The sequence below is a fragment of the Hylobates moloch genome, unplaced genomic scaffold, assembly GCF_009828535.3.
Source record: "Hylobates moloch isolate HMO894 unplaced genomic scaffold, HMol_V3 SCAFFOLD_10, whole genome shotgun sequence".
Lineage (NCBI taxonomy): Eukaryota > Metazoa > Chordata > Mammalia > Primates > Hylobatidae > Hylobates > Hylobates moloch.
The window spans coordinates 20,440,379-20,451,854 of NW_026652285.1; the positions used below are offsets into that span (position 1 = coordinate 20,440,379).

An 11,476-nucleotide genomic window follows, 5' to 3' on the forward strand; every position below is an offset into this window, starting at 1 on the left:
CAGAGCTTGCGGTGAGCCGAGATTGCGCCACTGCACTCCAGCCTGGGTGACAGAGTGAGACTCCGTCTCAAAAAAAAAAAAAAAGAAAAAAGAAAAAAAGAAAAAGAAAAAAGGAGTCTCCCTATCTGGCTCAGAATGGTCTTGAACATCTGGGCTCAAGTGATCCTCCCGCCTCGGTCTCCCAAAGTGTTAGGATTATGGGGTGTGGGCTGCTGTACCAGGCCCAGACTTTAATTTTTATATTTATTTACTTACTTAAAAGATCCTTGAGTCATAAAGACCTTCCTTCATTTTTGTTTTTTTTTTGAAACTGAGTCCCGCTCTTGTTGCCCAGGCTGGGGTGCAATGGCGCGATCTCGGCTCACTGCAAATTCCGCCTCCTGGGTTCAAGCGATTCTCCTGCCTCAGCCTCCCAAGTAGCTGGGATTACAAGTGTGCACCACTATGCCCGGCTAATCTTTGTATTTTTAGTAGAGACAGGTTTTACCATTTGGCCAGGTTGGTCTTGAACTCCTGACCTCAAGTAATTGGCTTGCTTCAGCCTCCCAAAAAGGCTTTAAATAAACCACTGTATTACAGCCTGGTTGAGAGAGCAAGACTCCGTGTCAAAAATAAATAGATAGATAAATAAATAAATAAATAAAATCAGGTAGTGAGTGGACGGGCATGGTGGCTCACGCTTGTAATCTCAGCACTTTGGGAAGCCAAGGCGGGTGGATCACTTGAGGCCAGGAGTTCGAGAGCAGCCTAGCCAACATGGCAAAACCCCATCCCTACTAAAAACACAGAAAATTAGCTGGGTGTGATGGCATATGCCTGTAATCCCAGCTACTTGGGAGGCTGAGGCAGGAGAATCGCTTGAACCCGGGAGGTGGAGGTTGCAGTGAGCTGAGATTGCAGCACTGCACTACAGCCTGGGTGACAGAGTGAGACTCCATCTCAAAAAAAAAAAGTATATATATACACATCACGGAGTGGGTTTCTTGCTCCAGTCAGAGCACCGTCCTGTCTTCACTGCTCCTTATCCTCTGCTCTGGGAGGTCCACGTAACTGTGCTGCAGCTTCTGTCATCCTGTGACCTGCAGATATTGGCAGATCCATAGCTAAGACACCAGGACACCCCGGAAGCCAGGAAAGCAACACCTTGGTGCCTTGTGTATGCTTCTCCAATCCAAAGGATGGGCCATCAACCTGCAAAAGATACAAAGCCCAGGAGCAGCTATAAAGCTCCTAAAGTCGGCCAGGCGCGGTGGCTCACGCCTGTAATCCCAGCACTTTGGGAGGCCGAGGCGGGCGGATCACAAGGTCAGGAGATCGAGACCATCCTGGCTAACACCGTGAAACCCCGTCTCTACTAAAAATACAAAAAATTAGCCGGGCGAGGTGGCAGGCGCCTGTAGTCCCAGCTACTCGGGAGGCTGAGGCAGGAGAATGGCGTGAACCCTGGGGGGCGGAGCCTGCAGTGAGCCGAGATCGCGCCACTGCACTCCAGCCTGGGTGAAAGAGCGAGACTCCGTCTCAAAAAAAAAAAAAAAAAAGCTCCTAAAGTCACTTGGCCAGGTTTCATTTTTTGTATCGTTGGTGTGGCCTCTGCTAACAAGCATAAAACAAATTAATGCAACCTGTCCACTCATGCCATGGAAATGACTGCAGCACCCCCTTCTCTACAGGCTGAGGAACCATCGTGGAAGAGGTGGGTGCATGAGATTGTATGAGCTGGATTAGATGAGTGGAGTGTGGTCACGAGATGGACTTTATTTTAAATCCTAATCTGACATGTAATTTCTGATTTATCCAGAAGTGCCTCCAAAATGTCTACTTGATGTATTACAATTTCTGTAGGAACACTCATTCACTGTAAGTTTCCTCCAAAACAATCCTTGATGCTGTTGCAGAAATCATAGGCTGTGAAGCTTGTAAATACCTACACATTCCTTCCAGAGCACTTACACTTTTCCCCAGGATATAAGCCCCGGGTCTGGGGGTTGTTGTGTGGTGATCTACCCATCTTGCGGCCACCCAAGACCACCCTTCTGTCTGTAGGTTATCCTAATAAATTATCTAAAACCAAAATTAATAAATAAAATCAAATCAGGGAGACAGTGGCAACCAGATTGGCCCAAGGGCTGGCAGTGAGCAAAATGGGGAGAGGCAAGACAATGGGAAGGGTAGGATTGTGCCTCAAGGCATTCTGCTAACCAAACAAAACTCCTTTTTTTTTTTTGAGACAGAGTCTTGCTGTGTCACCCAGACTACTTTAAATTTTCTTTTTTCTTTTATTTTTTATCTTTTTTGAGACAGAGTCTCGCTCTGTCGGCCAGGCTGGAGTGCAGTGGCAAGATCTCAGCTCACTGCAACCTCTGCCTCCCGGGGTCAAGCAATTCTCCTGTCTCAGCCTCCCCAGTAGCTGGGATTACAGGCGTGTGCCACCACGCCCAGCTAATTTTTGTATTTTTAGTAGAGACGGGGTTTCACCATGTTGGCCAGGCTGGTCTCGAACTCCTGACCTCAGGTAATCTGCTCGCCTTGGCCTCCCAAAGTGCTGGGATTACAGGCGTGAGCCACCACGCCCAGCCAAATTTACTTTTTTAAAAAAATTTTCAACTTTTATTTTAGATACAGATATTTATGTGCAGATTTGTTACACTGGAACATTGCATGATGCTGGGGTTTGGAGTACGGGTCCTGTCACCCCGGCAGTGAGCATAGAGCCCGACAGTTAGTTTTGTAGGCTTTTTAAGGCTTTAGTTTTCTACCTCATGGAGGCAGTGCAGTGCATGGTTAATAACAATTATTATATTATCGTTTTTTAAAGGGTTATGATAAGGCTTTAAATGAGATCATCATGATTAAAAAAAAAAAGGAAGACAATGTTTACAAAATGCCTAGCACAACGCCGAGCCCATAGTAAGAGCATTGTACAAATGGAAAAAAGCTAACTTCTTTTTTTAGAGTTCGGGGTTTCCCTCTGTTGCCTAGGCTACAGTGCAGTGGTGTGATCATGGCTCACAGCAGCCTCAAACTCCTGGGCTGGAGATCTTCCTGCCTCAGTACTCCACCCCCTTCTGCTCCGTGGCTGGAATTATATTAATAGGTGTGAGCCACCATGTCCAGCTCAAAACTAACTCTTTTTGATTCACCAACCTCCCCCGAAGACATCCAAGACCCCAGAAATGTAGATTCAAATTTCTCCCCCAGACAATCAGTTCCATCATGGAGAATCACTAAAATAAACCCTCTAAACAAAGCCTTGCTCTAAATTGTGTGTACAGATTCCAGGAGCTCCAGGAATTTAAAGGAATAGAAACCAAGAATGTCAAAGCTGAAAGAAACCTTAGAGGTCAACTGGAGGCTGCGTGCGGTGGCTCACACCTGTAATCCCAGTATTTAGGGAGGCCAAGGTGAGAGGATCGCTTGAGCCCAGGAGATCAAGACCAGCCTGGGAAACAAAGCCAGACCTTGTCTCTACGACAATTTAAAAAAATTAACCAGGCATGGTGACATGCATCTGTAGTCCCAGCTGCTTGAAAGGCTGAGGCCACAGGATCCCTTAAGCCCAGGAATTCGAGGTTACAGTGAGCTATGATGGCACCACTGCATTCCAGCCTGTGTGACATAGTGAGACCCTGTCTCCAAACAAACAAAAAAAAAATTAAAAGACCACGTTCTAGCCGGGCGCAGTGTCTTGCGCCTGTAATCCCAGCACTTTGGGAGGCCGAGGCAGGTGGATCACCTGAGGTCAGGAGTTCGAGACCAGCCTAACCAACGTGGAGAGACCCCAAAATGCAAAGTTAGCCAGGGGTGGGGGCACATGCCTGTGGTCCCAGCTACTCGGGAGGCTGAGGCAGGAGAATCGCTTGAACCCAGGAGACGGAGGTTGCGGTGAGCCGAGATTGCACCATTACACTCCAGCCTGCGCAACAAGAGCGAAACTCCGTCCCCCCGCAAAAAAAGACTATGTTCTTAGCCACTCTGCCACGAAGCCAATGAGTCACTTAAAGCAAATGAGGGACTCCGTAATGGTCAGCATTCAGTGATGTGCTGGAAGCAGGCACAGTAGTGAGTGCCTTGTCCCATCTACTTGAGAGACTGAGGCAGGAGGATCACTTAAGCCCAGTTGTTCAAAGCTGTAGTGCCCTGTGATGGCACCTGTGAATAGCCACCGTACACCATCCTGGCAACATATCAAGCCCACGATCAGAGTATTTACACCATGGACATAGGTAAATGCTACAAATCAGGGTTCCCCTCTCCCAACCTGGCAAGGTAGTTGTTAAACCCTTACCAGGATATCACTGGTTAGCATATTTTGCCTAAAATTATAAAAGGGTACAAATGTATCTGCATAGGAGGATGAGCATGTCTGCCTGAGTGTGGCTACACTCAGCGTAGCTATTGAGGTCCACTTTGTGCATCTAAGGGACTAGGCATAGCCAGGTGTGCTGGCTAATGCCTGTAATCCTGCACTTTGGGAAGCCAAGGCAGGCGGATCACCTGAGGTTAGGAGTTCAAGACCAGCCTGGCCAACGTGGTGAAACCTTGTCTCTACTAAAAAGCCAAAATTAGCTGGCCACGGTTGCGAGCACCTGTAGTCTCAGCTACTTGGGAGGTTGAGGCAGGAGAATCTCTTGAATCCAGGAGGCAGAGGTTGCAGTGAGCTGAGATCACGCAACTGCACTCCAGCCTGGGCAACAAGAGCGAAACTCGGTTTCAAAAAAAAAAAAAAGTCTGGGCATGGTGGCTCACGCCTGTAATCCCAGCAGTCTGGGAGGCCGAGGCGGGCGGATCACTTGAGGTTAAGAGTTCAAGAACAGCCTGACCACCATGGAGAAACCCTGTCTCTACTAAAAATACAAAAACTTGGCCAGGCTTGGTGGCACATGCCTGTAATCCCAGCTGCTCTGGAGGCTGAGGTAGGAGAATCACTTGAACCCGGGAGGCAGAAGTTGCAGTGAGCCGAGATCGCGCCATTGCACTCTAGCCCAGGCAACAACAGCGAAACTCCTAATCAAAAAAAAAAAAAAAAAAAGGGACTAGGCAAGTGTGTATGCATTTGAAGGCATGAATGATTAAATCTAAGGTCTTCATTGTGAGTGAGCAGATCAGTGTGTATACCTTAGGGCATTGTATAATGAGTCAAAGAGGGCCGGGCGCGGTGGCTCACGCTTGTAATCCCAGCACTTTGGGAAGCCGAAGCGGGCGGATCACGAGGTCAGGAGATCGAGACCACGGTGAAACCCCGTCTCTACTAAAAATACAAAAAATTAGCCGGGCGTGGTGGCGGGCGCCTGTAGTCCCAGCTACTTGGAGAGGCTGAGGCAGGAGAATGGCATGAACCCGGGAGGCGGAGCTTGCAGTGAGCCGAGATTGCGCCACTGCACTCCAGCCTGGGCGACAGAGCGAGACTCCGTCTCAAAAAAAAAAAAAATAAATAAAATAAATGAGTCAAAGAGTAAGGGAGGAAGCAGGTATATCTAGATGGTGTCAGTGAGTACCTACGGGACCAAGTTTTGTGTTTGGAAGTTACGTAGTTAAGACCTCATATGATGGCTGGGGGTGGTGGCTCATGCATGGAATCTCAGCACTTTGGGAGGCCAAGGTGGGTGGATCACTTGAGGTTAGGAGTTAGAAACCAGCCTGGCCAACATGGGGAAACCCTGTCTCTACTAAAAATACACAAATTAGCCAGGTGTGGTGATGTGTGCCTGTAGTCCCAGCTACCCAGGAGGCTAAGGCAGGAGAATTGCTTGAACCCGGGAGGCAGAGGTTGCAGTGAGCCAAGATCATGCCATTGCACTCCAGCCTGGGCGACAGAGGAAGACTCTGTCTCAAAAAAACAAAACAAAACAAAAGGCCGGGCGCAGTGGCTCACGCCTGTAATCCTAGCGCTTTGGGAGGCTGAGGCGGGCAGATTGCCTGAGCTCAGGAGTTCCAGACCAGCTTGGGTAACATGGTAAAACCTCGTCTTTACTAAAGCACAAAATATTAGCTGGGCATGGCGGCGTGCACCGTAGTCCCAGCTACTTAGGAGGCTGAGACAGGAGAATTGCTTGAACCCAGGAGGCGGAAGTGGCAGTGAGCTGAGATCGCACCACTGCACTCCAGCCTGGGCGACAGAGCGAGATCCCAGCTCCAAAAAAGCAAAAACAAAATTAGATTTGGCAGTGGGGCAAGACGGCTCACGCCTGTAATCCCAGCAGTTTGGGAGGCCAAGGCGGGTGGATCACTTGAGGTTAAGAGTTCAAGAACAGCCTGGCCAACAGGGGTGAAACCCTGTCTCTACTAAAACTACAGAAATTAGTCGGGCGTGGTGGCAGCTACTCGGAAGGCTGATGCAGGAGAATCGCTTAAACCCAGGAGGTGGAGATTGCAGTGAGCTGAGATTGTGCTACTGCACTCCAGCCTGGGCAACAAAGGGAAACTCCATCTAAAAAAAAAAAAAAAAAAAAAAAGCCAGACACGGTAGTTTATGCCTGTAATCCCAGCACTTTGGGAGACCAAGGTAGGTGGATCACCAGAGATCGGGAGTTCAAGACTAGCCTAACCAACATGGAGAAGCCCCATCTCTACTAAAAATACAGAATTAGCAGGGTGTGATGGTGCATTCCTGTAATCCCAGCTACTTGGGCGGCTGAGGCAGGAGAACTGCTTGAACCCGGGAGGCGGAGGTTGCGGTGAGCTGAGATCGCGCCATTGCACTCCAGCCTAGGCAACAAGAGCAAAACACCATCTCAAAAAAAAAAAAAAAAAAGAAATAGATTTGGCTTCAAATAACAGGAAAACACAAAATAATAGTGGCTTTGATAAGATAGGACATTATTTCTCTTTCTCATAAACACTCAATACTTACCTGGCAGGGGAGATACCATGATCCTGAAGGTGGTTTTTCCAGGGCGAGGCTCATCCATTGCACTCCGGATGTGCCAACTCTTGCGATTTCCCCAAATGTGGGAAACGCCACTGCGTGATTTGTGGTAGTGGTGGACTGCGTTCGCGCTCTAGTAAAATTACGCCTGTAATCCTACCACTTTGGGAGGCCAAGGCAGGCAGATTGCCTGAGCTCAGGAGTTTGAGACCAGCCTGGGCAACATGGTGAAACCCTGTCTCTACTAAAATACCAAAAAAAAAAAAAAAAAAAAAAAAAAAAAATAGCTGGGTATGGTGGCATACTCCTGTAGTCCTAGCTACTCGGGAGGCTGAGGCAGAATTGCTTGAACCCAAGAGGCAGAGGTTGCAGTGAGCCAAGATCGTGCCACTGCACTCTAGCCTGGCGACAGAGCGAGACTCTGTCTCAAAATAAATAAATAAATAAACACTCAGAGATTGGTGGCCTAGGGCTAGTATGACAGTCTGCTCTGTAAAATCCTTAGGGATCGAAGCTCATTGGACTCATGGTTCCACCATTCCTCTAGGTCCAAAATGGCAGCTACATGTCTTGCCATCAACCTTTGCTCTCATCCTCTTTTTATCATTTTACTTGAAATCTTAGTAAAATTCACATTCATGGTTTCGCTGTGTTGATTCCAAAACTGTAACTCAGTCCACCTCTTTTTTTTTTATTTTTTGAGGTGGGGTCTTGCTATATTGTCCAGGCTGGTCTTGAACTCCTGGCCCCAAGAGATCCTCCCAGTCCAGCTCTTTTTAAAAATTTATTTTAAAAACAGAGATAGGTCTTCATATGTTGCCCAAGCTGGTCTCAAACTCCTGGGCTCAAGCAAGCCTCCTGCCTTGGCCTCCCAAAGTGTTGGGATTACAGATGTGAACCACTGTGCCCAGCCAGCTCTTTTTTTTTTTTTTTTTGAGATAGGTTTTCACTCTTGACACCCAGGCTGGAGTGCAATGGCACAATCTCGGCTCATTGGAACCTCCATCTCCCGGGTTCAAGCGATTATCCTGCCTCAGTCTCCCAAGTAGCTAGGATTACAGGCATGTGCCACCATGCCCGGTGGCGCATTTTTAAAAATAAAAAATTAGCCGGTGTCGTGGCATGTGCCTGTAGTCTGAGCTACTCGGGAGGCTGAGGTAGGAGGATTGCTTGAACCCAGGAGGCGGAGGCTGCAGTGAGCCGAGATTGCACCACTGCACTCCAGCCTGGGGGACAGAGTGAGGTTCTGTCTCAAAAAAACAAAAATACTCTACTCTTCATTATTTCGCCAATATCCTCTTCATTCTGTGGCCCCCCTCTCTGAATGGCACTACCATGTTACCCCAGGTAGAAAACTGAGCATCTCTCATACTTGTCCCCACCCATGCCACCCCATTTGTTTTACCACTTTTCTTTCTTTCTTTCTTTTGTTGTTGTTGTTGAGATGGAGTCTCACTCTGTCGCCCAAGCTGGAGTGCAGTGGCTCGATCTCGGCTCACTGCAAGCTCCTCCTCCCGGGTTCACGCCATTCTCCTGCCTCAGCCTCCCGAGTAGCTGGGACTACAGGCGTGTGCCACCACAGAGACAGGGTTTCACCATATTGGCCGGGCTGGTCTTGAACTCCTGACCTCGTGATGCACCCGCCTCGGCCTCCCAAAGTGCTGAGATTACAGGAGTGAGCCACTGCGCCCAGCATCACTCTACTTTCTTAATATCTCTTGGATTTGTCCCATTCTCGCTTTCCTTATTGCCACTGTCTTTGTTCTGGCCCTCGTCATTTCTAGTTTGGATTACTACAACTGAGATGAACTAAATCCAGGCTGCCACTGAGGCAGGAAAATAGGGTCTAGAGGCAGGCAACACACTTCAGCTATGAGAGGAAATATCCTTTTCATAGGGCATACACTGAGTAAATGGGACTTTGTAACTTTACTTCATCCTTTTCATTTACACAGGGCGTGTGTACCCCAGGTAGAGGGCATTTAAATTCACAAAAAACAGAACCTTTGAGCCCCTATGCTTGGGCCCGCTCCCACACCGTAGAGTTTTCTTTTCTTTTTTTTTTCTTGAGACAGAGTTTCACTCTTGTTGCCCAGGCTGGAGTGCAATGGCACAATCTCGGCTCACCACAACCTCCGCCTCCTGGGTTCAAGCGATTCTCCTGCCTCAGCCTCCCGAGTAGCTGGGATTACAGGCATGTGCCACCACATCCGGCTAATTTTGTATTTTTAGTAGAGATGGGGTTTCTTCATATTGGTCAGCCTGGTCTCGAACTCCCGACCTCAGGTGATCTATCCACCTTGGCCTCCCAAATTGCTGGGATTACAGGCGTGAGCCACCAAGCCCAGCTGAGTTTTCTTTTCTCTTTGCTTTTTTTTTTTTTTGAGATGGAGTTTCCCTCTGTTGCCCAGGCTGGAGTGTAATGGTGCGGTCTCGGCTCACTGCAAACTCGGCCTCTCGGGTTGAAGTGATTCTCCTGCCTCAGCCTCTCAAGTAGCTGGGATTACAGGTGTGTGCCGACACATCTGTCTACTTTTGTTATTATTATTTTTTTTTTTAGTAGATACAGGGTTTCACCATGTTGGCCAGGCTGGTCTCGCACTCCTGACCTCAAGTGATCCACCTGGGTCAGCCTCCCAAAGTGCTGGGATTACAGGCGTGAGCCACCGCGCCCGTGCTACTTTCATTTTCAATAAATCCCTTAATTCCTTCCTTGCTTTGTTTGTGCGTTTTGTCCAGTTGTTTGTGCAAAACCCCAAGAACCTGGACACCCTCCATCGTTAACATATTTTGGCGAGCCAGCCAGGAGGAAAACGTAAGCCCAAAGTTTGGGATTTATTTTCCCCCTTTTTCCTTTTCCTTTCTACTCCATAAAGGGGAATCTCTCTCTCTCTCTCTCTGTCTGTCTTTCCAACCCGGGACCCTTGGTGGGCAGTGCCTAAACATGGAAGCAACTGCAGGTTTTTGGCCATGGCCAGTGAAACTAAGGGGTTTCCATGTGGAGAAGCCTAACTACCACCTCCTGGTTCGCTTAAGGAACGTGGGTCTTTTTCTTTTTTTCTTTTTTTGAGACGGAGTCTTGCTTTGTCGCCCAGGCTAGAGTGCAGTGACGCGATCTCGGCTCACTGCAAGCTCCGCCTCCTGGGTTCGGGCCATTCTCCTGCTTCAGCCTCCCGAGTAGCTGGGACTACAGGCGCCTACAACTACGCCCGGCTAATTTTTTGTATTTTTAGTAGAGATGGGGTTTCACTGTGTTAGCCAGGACGGTCTCGATCTCCTGACCTCGTGATCCGCCCGCCTCGGCCTCCCAAAGTACTGGGATTACAGGCATGAGCCACTGCGCCCGGCCAGAACCTGGGTCTTTTTCATTTTTTTCCTTTTTTTTCTTTGAGGTGGAGTCTCGCTCTGTCGCCGAGGTTGGAGTGCATTGGCAAGATCTCTGCTCACTGCAACCTCTGCCTCCCGGGTTCAAGGAATTCTCTGCTACAGCCTCCCGAGCAGCTAGGATTACAGGCATCAGCCACCACGCCCGGCTAATTTTTTGTATTTTTAGTAGAGACGGGGTTTCACCATCTTGGCCGGGCTGGTCTTGAACTCCTGACCTCGTGATCCACCCGCCTCGGCCTCCCAAAGTACTGGGATTACAGGTGTGAGCTACCGCGCCCGGTCACAGATGACTGATTTTATCTCAAACAATTAATAACAATCATAACTGATATTTGTGTGCCAGGCATTGCACTGTATGATTTACTACATTTTTTTTTTTTTTTTGAGACGGAGTCTCGCTCTTGTTGCCGAGGCTGGAGTGCAATGGCGCGATCCTGGTTCACTGCAACCTCCGCCTCCTGGGTTCAAGAGATTCTTCTGCTTCAGCCTCCCGAGTACCTGGGATTACAGATGCGCACCACCACGCCCTGCTATTTTTTTTGTATTTTTAGTAGAGACGGGGTTTCGCCTTGGTGACCAGGCTGGTCTCGAACTCCTAATTTAAGGTGATCGGACCGCCTCAGCCTCCCAAAGTGCTGGGATTACAGGCTTGAGCCACCGTGTCCGGCCATGAGTAGGTATTATTCTATTTCACTACTGCGGATAGTGAAACATAAAGACATTAAAATAATTTGCCTTAAGTTCCTGGACCATATGCAGTGGAACTGAGCTTTGTAGCCAGGCAATCTGTTTTCAGAGTTCAACTTAACTTCAAGGCCCTTCGTAGTCAGAATCTTTTGTATGTGATTCCAACAGGTTAATTCCATTAGGGCAGAGGGCTATTTTATGCTCAGTATGGAACCCTGGATGGCCAACACAGCGTTTGGCACGCAGGAGGTGGTCCCGGGGCATTTGATGACCTTCAGGCAGTGAAGGGGCAGTCGAGGAAGACCAGGGCCCCAGGCGCCTACGTGGGCGGAATGCACAAGGTTGGCCTTGGCTGCCCGGGCTCCATGTCCCAGTACTAGCCAAGGAGGGCCTCGGCCGCGCTCGAATACTCGTGCTTTCCTCGCCGCGAGGCTTTGCGAATCTTGGCCACTAGCTAAAGGCGGGGTCGCCGGGCCGGTAGGAACTGGAGACACTCAGCCTCGCGGCAGGAAATGCGGCTCGTGGCTTCCGGCGCGT

At 49.0% G+C, this 11,476-nt stretch overlaps 1 non-coding gene across 1 annotated transcript; it reads left to right on the forward strand.

The window, feature by feature from the left end:
* Positions 1-6,842: 6,842 nt before the first annotated feature.
* Positions 6,843-7,004, forward strand: LOC116476029 (U1 spliceosomal RNA). Its single transcript, XR_004250101.1, has one exon. It is a non-coding gene; the product is annotated as a U1 spliceosomal RNA (small nuclear RNA).
* Positions 7,005-11,476: the final 4,472 nt, after the last annotated feature.